At 38.4% G+C, this 11,619-nt stretch overlaps 1 pseudogene; it reads left to right on the plus strand.

Moving 5' to 3' along the window:
• The first annotated feature begins 763 nt into the window (after positions 1–763).
• On the plus strand, positions 764–1,547 carry LOC103274106 (annotated as a pseudogene).
• Positions 1,548–11,619: the final 10,072 nt, after the last annotated feature.

The raw sequence follows: 11,619 nt of genomic DNA on the forward strand, positions 1-11,619 counted from the left end.
TAGCCCTTTCTTGTATGGCCTGGAGGTAGGTGATTTGGATTGTTAGTGACTTTTGGGCTGCCTCTTGCTCATAGGGAATGGCCATTTATCTTCTATACAGTCATCAACTGAGAGAACTTTAGTTGATACCTTGAGCCAAAAAAAAGCTCTATTTGACATTCTTTTAAATACAATTTCATGGCATCCCAATCATATGAACATAGCAATCATTAGCTGTAATTTTGCATTTATTGTGGCAGTCATTTTACTGTATCTTTGTTCTCTACTGCACTGAAACTCCATGAGGGTAGGGACCACATTTGGTTGTTTACTACTGAATCCCTAAGGTCTTACACAAAGAACAGCTGGTAGCATTTTGGAATTACTGCTCGCATAAACTAACGACTAATTAGAGATGTAAGGTTTTCTTTTCCCCCCTACTCAATCCTCTTTCATTTGTCGAGGAAATTTTTGTATATTGTATATAAGTAAGGGTCGTCTTTTTATGAAGTAAATTACAAACATCCCATCACTATCAATTTGTATTATAATTTTAAAAGCTCTTCTCGGAGTTCATTATTGGGAAATGACCAAAATTTACATTTTCTCTCTTTCATTCGCTCAGCAAAATCAGTGCTCATTTACCACTCAGGCACTGGATTATGCAGATGGAAAAAACAGTGGATTCCCTTCAAGTGTGTACAGTGGTGTGAATGGACAATCAAATATACTAAACTGCGATCTGTTAAGACAGTTATGCCCTTTTTGCTTTCTGAGCAGCTCCATGGCAGTAGGCAAGAACAGGCACGTGACGAAAGGCGCCACAAAGGGAGCCAAGAAGAAAGTGGTCGACCCATTTTCTGAGAAAGATGGGTACGCTGTGAAAGCACCTGCTAGGTTCTACATAAGCAAAATGCTGGTCACCAGGATACAAGGAACCAAAATTGCATCCGATGGCCTCAAGCGTCGTATGTTTGAAGTGAGTCTTGCCGGCCTGAAGAATGATGAAGTTGCATTTCGAAAATTCAAACTGATCACTGAAGATGTTCAGAGCAAAACTGCCTGACTTACCTCCATGGCATGGACTGATCCAAGACAAAGTGTGCTCCATGATCAAAAACTGGCAGACCATGATTGAAACTCCTGTTGATGTCAAGACTTCTGATGGTTATTTGCTTCATCTGTGATGCGCTGGTTTTATGAAAAGAAGGTAACCATCAGACACGGAAGATTTCTTCTACTCAGCACTAACAGGTATGCCAGAATTGGAAGAAGGTGATGGAGATCATGACCCGAGACGTGCAGGCAAGTGACTTGGAGAAGTAGTCAGAAAATGATTCTGGACAGAATTGGAAAAGACATAGAAAAGGCCTGCCAACCTATTGATCCTCTTAATGACATCTTTGTCAGAAAAGCAAAGATGCTGAAGATGCCCAAGTTTGATTAGAAAACAATGCATGGAGCTGCATGGTGAAGGTGGTAGTTCTGGAAAAGCTACTGGGGATGAGACAGGTGCGGAAGTGGAATGAGCTGATAGATATGAACCACCAGTCCAGGAACATGTTTAAAATCCAGGCTTTTAGAGTGACGAAATATGGTCATCTAGCACACACACACACAAAAATAAGTACATAGTGCTGGAAAGTGAGAGAAAAATGAAAAAGAGAAGAATTTTAAAATAAGAAGTCATAATAATTTCAAGTAATTAAATAAACGTTTTGATCTGAAAAAAGAGTGACAAATACAAAGTTGTATTTGTGAAAAAAGAAGACATAGTTATGAATTTGTGAGTTTGTGTGTGTGTGTGTGTGTGTATCTATGGTATTCTAGGCCCTCTGCTTATGTGATATAATTTATTTTTTTTAACCTTTAATTTTAAATATGTGGGGTACCATTCAAGGTTAGACATACAAATGTTCATTATGCAGGTACTCTTGCTGATGAGGTGTGCCTCCTTCCCATGGCAGTTTCCCACTACTGCCAATCCATTTCTTATAGTATTAAGACAGTTGTTCAAGGTCCACTTATGAGTGAGAACATGTGATACTCGGCTCTTTGTTTCTGGGAGAGATTACTCAGTCTTATAGCCTCTAAGTCCATCCAGGTTGCTGCAAAGTGCATAATTTTGTCCTTCCTTATGGCTGCGTAATATTCGATTGTGTATATGTACTACATATGTTTTATCCAGTCCTCTTTCGATGGGCAGCGTGGTTACTTCCATGTTTTTGCTATTCTGAACAATACTGCAACGAACATGTACGCACAGGTTCGTTTTCACAGTGCTTTGAGTTCCTCTGGCTGTATTCCCAGTAGAGGGATTGTGGGGTCATGTGGAAGGTCGATTTTAAGATCTTTTGGAAATTGCCAAACTGTTTTCCACAGAGGCTGTACTAGTTGACACTCCCACCAACAGTGTAGAAGTGTTCGCTTTTCCTCGCCTCCTCTCCAGCTTCTGTCGTTTTTTGAGTTACTGACAATGGCCATCCTGCCTGGAGTTTGGGGGCCTCTCAGTGTGGCCTTAACGTGCCTTTCTTTGAGGACCAGTGAGGCTGAGCACGTTTTCATGCGTCTGTCGACTGCCCGTATGTCTTCTTTGGAGAAGTGTCCATTCTTGCCTTTTGCTTACTCTGTCATGGGGCTGTTTGTTTTTTTCTTTTCGGCACACTTGAGTTCCTTGTAGATCCTAGATTTTAGACCTTTGTCAGATACACAGTTGGCAAATACTATTTCCCAGTCTGTTGGTTGCTCCCCCGCTCTCTTAATGGTTTCTTTGGCTTTGCAGAACCTTCCCACTTGTCTGTCTTATCTCTGATGGCATGGGCACTTGGGGTTCTAACCAGGAATTGGTTGTCAGTTCCAATTTCTGTAAGGGTGTCTCCTGCATTTTCTAAGATTTTTATAGTTTGAGGCTTTACGTTTAGGTCTTTGATCCATTTGGAATTGACTTTTGTGTATGGTCTTATGTAGGGGTCTCGTTTTAATCTTCTGCATGTGGTTAACCAGTTTTCCCAGCACCATTTGCTAAAAAGGTTCTCTTCTCCCCGGTGGTTGATGGTGGAGGCTTAGTCGAAGATGAGTTGGTTGAGGAATCGAGTTTTGCTTCTGGAATTTCTGTCCTGTTCCATTGGTCTATATGCCTGTTCTTGTACCAATACCAGGATGTTTTGATTATTATAGACTTATGATAAAGTTTAAAGTCTGTAAGTGTGTTACCTCTCACTTTGTTTATTTTGGCTGAGGATTGTTTTGGCTATTCATGGTCGTTTATGTTTCTGTATGAATTCCTGTATTGTCATTTCCAGGTCTGAGAAGAATGCTGCAGTGATTTTATGTGTATTGCATTAAATCTGTAGATCGCCTTGAGTAGGATGGACCTCTTAACAATGTTGATTCTTTCAACCCATGAGCATGGAATATTTTTCTATTTGTTTGTGTCATCTTTGATTTATTTGAGCAGTGTTTTGAGCCAACTATGAGAAACCCACAGCCAACATATTGCTAAACAGACAGAAATTGGAACCATTTCCCTTGAAAACTGGAACAAGACAAGGATACCCACTGTCACCCCTCCTGTTCAACATAGTTTTGGAAGCCTTGGCTACAGCAATCAGACAAGAGAAGGATCAGGAGTATCCAAATAGGAAAAGAGGAAGTCAAGTTATCCCTTTTTGCAGAAGACATGATTCTATACCTTGAAAACCCAAGAGAATCTGTCAAAAACCTCCTTGCACTGATAAAGGACTTTGGCAAATTCTCAGGGTATAAAATAAATGTGCAAAAGACAGTCACATTCCTATACACCAACAATAAGCAAAAAGAAGCCCAGATAAATTCACAATAGCCACAAAAAATGAAATACCTTGACATCTTCCTAATCAGAGAACTGAAAGACCTTTACAACGAGAACTTTTAAGGCATATAAGTGAAAACAGTAACAATAATAACAACGGTACATATTTCTTATTAAGCATCTACACTGTTCCAAGCATTATGTTAGCTCTTTAGCAAAAATAACTCATTTTACCCTAAAATAATTCTCAGATATTAGCAACATAATTCCTATTTCATGTAATGGGACATTGAGTCTCAACAAGTTTCAGTAATATAATGAAGTCATACAGGCAGTAGAGGTACAGCTAGGGTCTGAAATCAATTATGGTGATTATAAATCTGTGCTTAACATTTTTTTTTAAAGGTTCTTCTGGGATCTTTTTTTTGGCATTAATATGGGTCAAATAAATATAACCTGATGATGAAAAGTAGAAATGGCCTTCAGAAATTTCAAACCATACTACATTTCAACAGTAAGTTTAAAACCCTTTATTTCCCTGGCTCCATCTTGCAATGTTCCTGAAGATATGTTTTATATCCCGTTATTTGTCAGGGTAATTTAGACAATATTTACCACTAATCAACTGGTGTGGAAAAATCCAACTTCTTCCTATGGGAATCCATGGAACATTGGTTAGTATAAATATCATCAACAAGGACCTCAAAGGCTTCTTGTGCTCTTGTTTCTTCAACCAAAATTTACTCATCCATGGACCAATCTGCTCCTAAATTTGTAAACAGCTGTCCAGTAATAAACTCACTAAAATAGATAATATTTCTAAGCATTTGCATGCAGTTTCACAAATGCTCTTATTGTCAGCCTTCCCATTTCAGGAATATTTATGAGCTGTTAAGGCAAGAAAAGTGGAGAAGAACATTTTTTTGTATATGTAAACATGATGACTTACGATTCAAGGCTCTAATTACCCTTTGAGCTCTTGAAACATCTATTTGTCTTTCTCATTTGGCTTGTGTGTCTCTTGAGCCCTGAGCACATATTCTTTATGCCTGGTACATTGCCAGATCCATCAGTGTTACAGAAATAATTAATCTTTATAATGATAACTTGCAAAGGTAGACCTTCGGTTATGGAAGGGCACCTTGATTTCCAGGGAAGTCAGCTGCGAAAATATATGTGCCTTTGGCAGAAAACAGCTGCACATTAAGGCACATAATATCCCTTTTGAGGTCCTCACGACCTGGTCGGGAAAGGAAAGATGTGGAACTAGAGTCTCAGTTGAACGAGGAGTTCAGGATGCTAATCCGTACGTAGCCCTTTATAATCTAAACATTCTTTTAAGTTTAGACAATTACTTAATTTTTCTAGGTTCTGTTCACTTTCCTTTAAAGTATGTACTATACCCTGGAATCTGATTAGATTCTGATATGCAGTATTTGGTGTACATTTGTGTTCCATCCCATTTCAGTAGACCCAATACTGAAGACCACAAATGCTTCCTCAAAAAATGGTACCCATGGCCTAATGTTTGGGGTAGCAAGAATCCAGCAGTTTTCTTTTTTTTTTTGCTCCTATGTACCTACAGCACACATGGGCATCATCTGCATATCTAGGAGGCTCTGGTGGAAGGACGAGGACAAGGGGTTAGAATTCAAGTTTGGCCACCATAGAGTGCACCTGCCTAATATGCTTGTTCAAGTGTGAAGTGTACACATAAAGGTACTATGCAGCCAGCACAGGGGCAAATATTTAACCTTTCTAGGACTAATTAGAATTTTTATAAGAATTAATGTATATAAACTGTTGGGCAGAGTAACTGCTCAATAAAGGTTAATTTTCCTTTCTCTCTATTCTTCTGTCTTTGTACTCTTTCATTCTGGTGTTCCCTTTTTTTCTGTACCTATTTCCATATTATTTAAAACAAACTCCATAGATGCGGTTTAATCACAAACTTTGTTGTCATAAATCTGGAAGTAGTAGTTTTAAAGTGGTCTGTATAGGTCTGCATAAATTCCACCTTTGCAAAATTTTCTCCACACCTGCCTATCCTGCGATGAGCCTAGTACTCTGCTTGGAGCTTCCTTTGGATGGAAGCATGAAATGCCCGGCTGACAAGCAATGGGGATGACAGAAGTGGGAACCGACCGACCTGAAGAGAGGGGCATAGTCTTTTCACTTGAAGAAATGTCTGGGTGGGGAAGAAAAGGTTTTCAAATTTCACACTTGATTCTGAGTTTTCTGATATAATCTCAGTGAGGAACAGAGTGAGAGTGGGCCACCATTACTGAAAATATGCCCTTTGTTTAGTAGTACTGGAGAGGGAGCAAGAAGGAAAGAGTAACGTTACAGTAAGCCGAAACTAAAGCAGTTTATGTTTTTCCCCCTAGAATTCCCTGATGAGAAAGCAGTAAGTCCCAAGGTTAATTCAATTCCCTTCAACCCATACCTAAGTGTGCCTATAGTGTCTCGTACTGAAACTGATGGCCCATACGCATGCTGAGTTTGATCTGAACAGCCCTAACAGGGGCACAATTCAGAGGAGAATTTCAGGAGTCACAGGGGGAAGCATAGGAACAACCTTACAATGGACAACCTATTGAGCCAACATGAAGACATGAAATTCTAGAAGGCAGATTGTATCTGAAAATGAGAAGAGCCGAGGTCTACACATAAAGGATCTGGGTGAATGGAAGGTAAGTTTCACTAATTCATAATATCTAGTCCAACCTTGGTGTAGATTTATGTAAGCATTGTCCTTCAGAAATGGCCAGCACAATATGGTGGAAGGATCCCAGAATCAGAAGTAAAGCACATCTTTGATAAATCCCAACTTAGTGTTTTTTTATAAGATGCACAGCCTTCTGCAGTACCCTTAATTTGTCTCGGCATTAGTTTTCTGAGCTGTAAAATGGAGTTAATAATTCTTGATCTGATTCACAAAAGGGATAATTGTGAGACTAAAGGATTTGAACTAAAATGTTCTCAAAATAATGGATTCTGTAAATTTCAGCCATTATTGTAGAAGTTGTTCAGGTTAATATCAAAGAGATCTCTCTAAAAGCCCACAGTTAGTTGAAAGTTTTAATATTTTTTCTTCCTTATGCTCAGATGTAGAGACATGATAGGCTTGTTTTTTTATTCAGACATTTATCCACATGTTTGAGTATCTTAAAGCCAAAGGAAGTGTATGGTGAAAACTTAGATATTATCATCTATATCACTGGATAACATTTTTAAATAAAAATTGCTACCTGAGCACTCTATGAAGGAGATTAGCAGAGGAAAATGTTTTTGACATTTTTGTCAGTGACTCTTGTACCCTTTATAACTTGGCCTTAACTGATATTTGGTGCACTCAAGGGAGACCCCCAAATACATTTATTGAGAATTTATTGTGATGACTGTCCTGTGTGAAGGAGAAAGGAAAAAGGAATGTTGAGGGAAAGGAGAATGTTTATGAGCTTTCGAGTGTTTCAATTAAGCATGTTATAATTCCAAGCAGGACATTGACTGTGTTACACAGATGTTGTCTTAAGTTCTAGAAGCTTTCCTCCATAGAGATAGCTCCCATCCTAAGTGTGTTAAGATGTCATTTAAAAGGCTTCTACCAGGGTCATTTCTGCCAGCAACCTCCATGAGGAATCAAGGACCCTGCTGTTAGTCAAGGGAGCAGAGCTATCTTTTTTACAAAACAGGAAAGAAGATAATATATATCTCTCCCACCGAGGCATAAATATTCTGATTTCTTTTTCTTTCTTCTTGTTGAGGATATAATGCTCTGCTGTTCTCTCCCAGCCCCTCACTTGGCTGCAGAGAGAAGAAGGAAGGTAAAGAAGTACACCACATCGTGGCTAGAGGGAAGATCGAAAAATTACAGGTGGAGTTTAGGTTTGAGGGACCATTGATGTTGGGCAGTGCACGGAGGGAGGAGAGAGCAGAGAGAGACAGAAGGAGGCCTGTCCTGCATCAGCAGGACACAAGACGTGGAGGAGGAGAAGACACACATGAGGCTAAAGCACCAGAACCATCAAGACCAGACGCTGGCCGTTTTGTCTGCTAATCCCAAGGTCACTGGCGTCTGAAGTCAAGTAATTTATGATCTTCCTGCCAGTGGTCCAGATCTGATCATGTTTTCTCTGACTTGAATTGATGTGAGGGGTCTTGATTAATAGAAGAATCCCTATAGGTGACATTAGCATAAGGCAAAATTGTGCAGAATGTAGTGTGTGTCTTGGAGAACTGGTCTTTTTACTCTGCAATCCTTTACATATTGCAAAGGTTCCTTCATGCTCTCTTTGTCAACTCTTTCTTTTATTGGAATCTATTCTAAAGACATGAGCTGTTATGTCACTACTGGTAGATGTTAAATTATTACCCTCCATTTTTTTTGTTTTACTTTATTGTTTACCGTTTTTTAGAGGGAGACAGATGTATGCATTTCATGCTAACATCCCGTGCATTAATACTATTGGTGAGCTAAGACTATACTTCTAAGAGAATATCTGACTGAGAGGGAAAATCCTGTAGCAATTCAGAATGTGAATTCTGAATTTTCCTTTGAACAGTTTAATTTCCTGGAGACTGTTTCTTTAATGTGGAAAATGGGAGTAATAATAATTGCTAACTCAAAAATATATCTTAAGAATTTTATCAAAACTTTTTTTACACTAGAAATTGTTCAATGTGTTTTATTATTATGATGATTATTCTCTAGCTTATATTGGCTATGAACACTCAACTGCACCATGGATATTCATAGTTCCCTACTTCTGAACCAATTTGGACTAAGGCACTTTCAGACTTAATAGTACAGAATCTGGGATTGTTGTTAGCTTGACGTCCTTGTATCTGGAGGGAGGCCACCGAAACACAGCCATTCTCTAATGCACCCTCTGATGTCACGTTTCAGAGAATAGGTTGCAGTGGGGAGCCTTGTCCCCGAATCCTGTCGTTTACGCTTCCTTTCCTCTGAGGTGTCCTATCAAAGAGTAATACTCACTAAGACACAAATGACAATTTATCTCTGGCTAAACTAGTGCTATGTAGATCCTTGGAAGGCTTTCTAGTTACAGCTGAATTTGAGAAACTAGCTTTTCCCAGGAGGCCCACAAGAGGAAGCTTGCTGCTTCTTCGCTCCCTTCCACCTAAGATGATGGACTGAGAAAGTTGCTTGTGGCTTGCTTTCCCTTTCCAGCCTAAGTGGAGAAGCTGGAGTGGAGGGAAATGTGGATTTCGAGTTGGTCTTGGAAGAACAGCCTCCACCTGGCAGTTCACCTCTGAGAGGCCGGTGCCAGTGACCGGAAGCCTGACCACCCAAACCACTCCTAGGTCAGGACCTGGATTCTCCTGTAAGACCCAGTTGCACCATCTACTGGCCTTAGTTGTCCAAAGACCAACCTAATGGAAAATGAATTCTTTATGTGGGCAAAGGTATGACCTAGGTGTGAGGAAGGACAGAGGAAGTGGTAGAAACGGGGCAGAAGTTGCCTCCTTTATAGAAACAATATGCTACTGAGAACTCTCTATCCATATCAGAATCTGAATGGATAATACAAAGCATCTGAATCAGGCTCTGATGCTAAAATTATTTCAGATAGTTCTTTCACTCTGGCCACTCATTGTCCAGAGAAAACTTTCTCTGAGTCTCCATTAATTCTAAAAACACGAAATGTTTTCTTTTAAAAATTTAAAATTTTAAAATGAAGGAATATATCTGAACAAAATCAAGGAAATGATGAATAGAAGCCTCACATGTTAGACATTATTAGTATGGGAGAATCAATGAATGACTATTTCTTTGTGCTAGATGTCATCAAGGCACAATTACGAAAATCAATGACAATATCATAGAAAATAAACAAAGGTGGAACAAGTTAAAGCTACTGAGAGAACATCATCTTGTTGTCATTTGATGCATATAATGCAGTGTTGATTACAAACAGGTAATAGATAACACATAAATTATGCATTTCAGATTATTACTGCAGCATTAAGCAGCATTAACAGTGTTTTTCAAAAATAATTTTAGAGTCATTAACACGTCCTTTTACTTGTATCTCTTACCTTAACAAAATATGGCCATTCTATCAATCTCCTCAGAGAAATATCTGCACAATTAGCATTTTGGTGTTGACTTTGAGCCTTTGTAAGGTCACAGACTCATTTTTCAAAAGAAAAAGTATTCCCATTGTATAAAAAGAAAGATATTGAGAAATAAATCTCCCATAGGTACCATTTTGATTTTACAATGCTGAAATACACAGACCACAATCCTAGTTAGTTTGAAAAAAAAAAAAAACTCACGCCGTACACGGAATTATCACTAACAAAGGAGTGCGGATCCCGAAGGCCATTCCCAAGGCAAGAGCTGCATTGTTGAGAAGGAGTAATCTCAAGGATGACTGATATCAAAGGCTCACTGAAGTCTTTCTGCTTCAAGTACAAGATAGAGCACAGAGCAAGATTGATTGTCGTCATGTTTCAGGTGTAATCAAGGCGAGGGAAAAAATGAAAGGGCTTTTCGAGAGTGAAAAAAAAAACCAAGATAAAACCGATGGAGATTAGAGCTTTTGTGTTATAGTGCCATTTCAGATTTATACAAATAGCATGGTTACTTAATGACATGAAAGTGGTTAATTTTCCTGTTAGTAGAAAATACTTCTAAGAGTGCAAATATGAAATTATTTGCTGCTTGGTTCTCTTTTAATGCAATCTGCTAACATGTCAGGTTTTCTTCTTTAAAACATTTTATTATTAGCAAAGGAAACAATCAACAAAGTGAAGAGACTTTCTCCCATAAAATGGGAGAAAATATTTGTGGACTATCCATCTGATGAGAAATTAAACAACCAGAATACATAGGAACTCAAACAACTTAATAGCAAAATGGTACAAATAATCTGTTTAAAAAATGAACAAAGGGTCTGAATAGACATTTTTCAAAAGAAGGCATGCAGATTGTCAACAGGTATATGAAAAAAGTATTCAACATCACTAATCATCAGGGAAATGCAAATCAATATCACAATAATATATCATTTCCCCACAATTAAAGTGACTTTTATTCAAAGAATAGGCAATACTAGATGCTGACAAGGATTTGGAGAAAGAGAAACTCTCAAACACTCTTGGTGAGAATGTACATTAGCACAGCCATTATGAAGAACACTATGAAGATTCCTTAAAAAAAATCTTAAAAAAAAGAGGACCATATGATCCAGCAATTCCATGACTGGGTATATATCCAAAAGAAAAGAAATCAGCATACTGCAGAGATATCTGCACTTCTATGTTTATTTCAGTCCTATTCACAAAAGCCAAGAAATGGAATCAACCTAAGCGCCCATCACCAGATGAATGGGAAATAAAATGTGGTACACATACACAATGGAATGTTATTTAGCCATAATAAAGAATGAAGTCTTGTCCGTTGCAATAACAAGGATGGAACTGAAGGTCATGTTGTGAAGTGAAATAAACCAGCCTCCGAAAAAAAATATTCCATGTTCTCACTCATATGCTGGAGCTAAAACAAATTAGTCTCATGGAGGCAGAGAGTAGAATGATGGTTACCAGAGACTGGGAAAGGTAACAGGAAGGAAAGGTTTAAGAGGAGACAGTTAATAGATGCAAAAATACAGTTAGATGGAAGGAATAAGGTCTAGTACAATGGGGAGTCTATAGTTAACAATAATTTATTGCACGCTTTAAAATAACTAGAAGAGTGGAATCGGAATGTTCCTAAAACAAAGAAATGATAAATGCATGATGTGTCATGTATCACAATTACCCTGACTTGATCATTACATGCTGTTAACTTGTATCAAAATTGCATATGTACCTCATAAATG

Source organism: Carlito syrichta, unplaced genomic scaffold (genome assembly GCF_000164805.1).
Source record: "Carlito syrichta isolate Samal-C Ts95f unplaced genomic scaffold, Tarsius_syrichta-2.0.1 Scaffold314382, whole genome shotgun sequence".
NCBI classification, from domain to species: domain Eukaryota; kingdom Metazoa; phylum Chordata; class Mammalia; order Primates; family Tarsiidae; genus Carlito; species Carlito syrichta.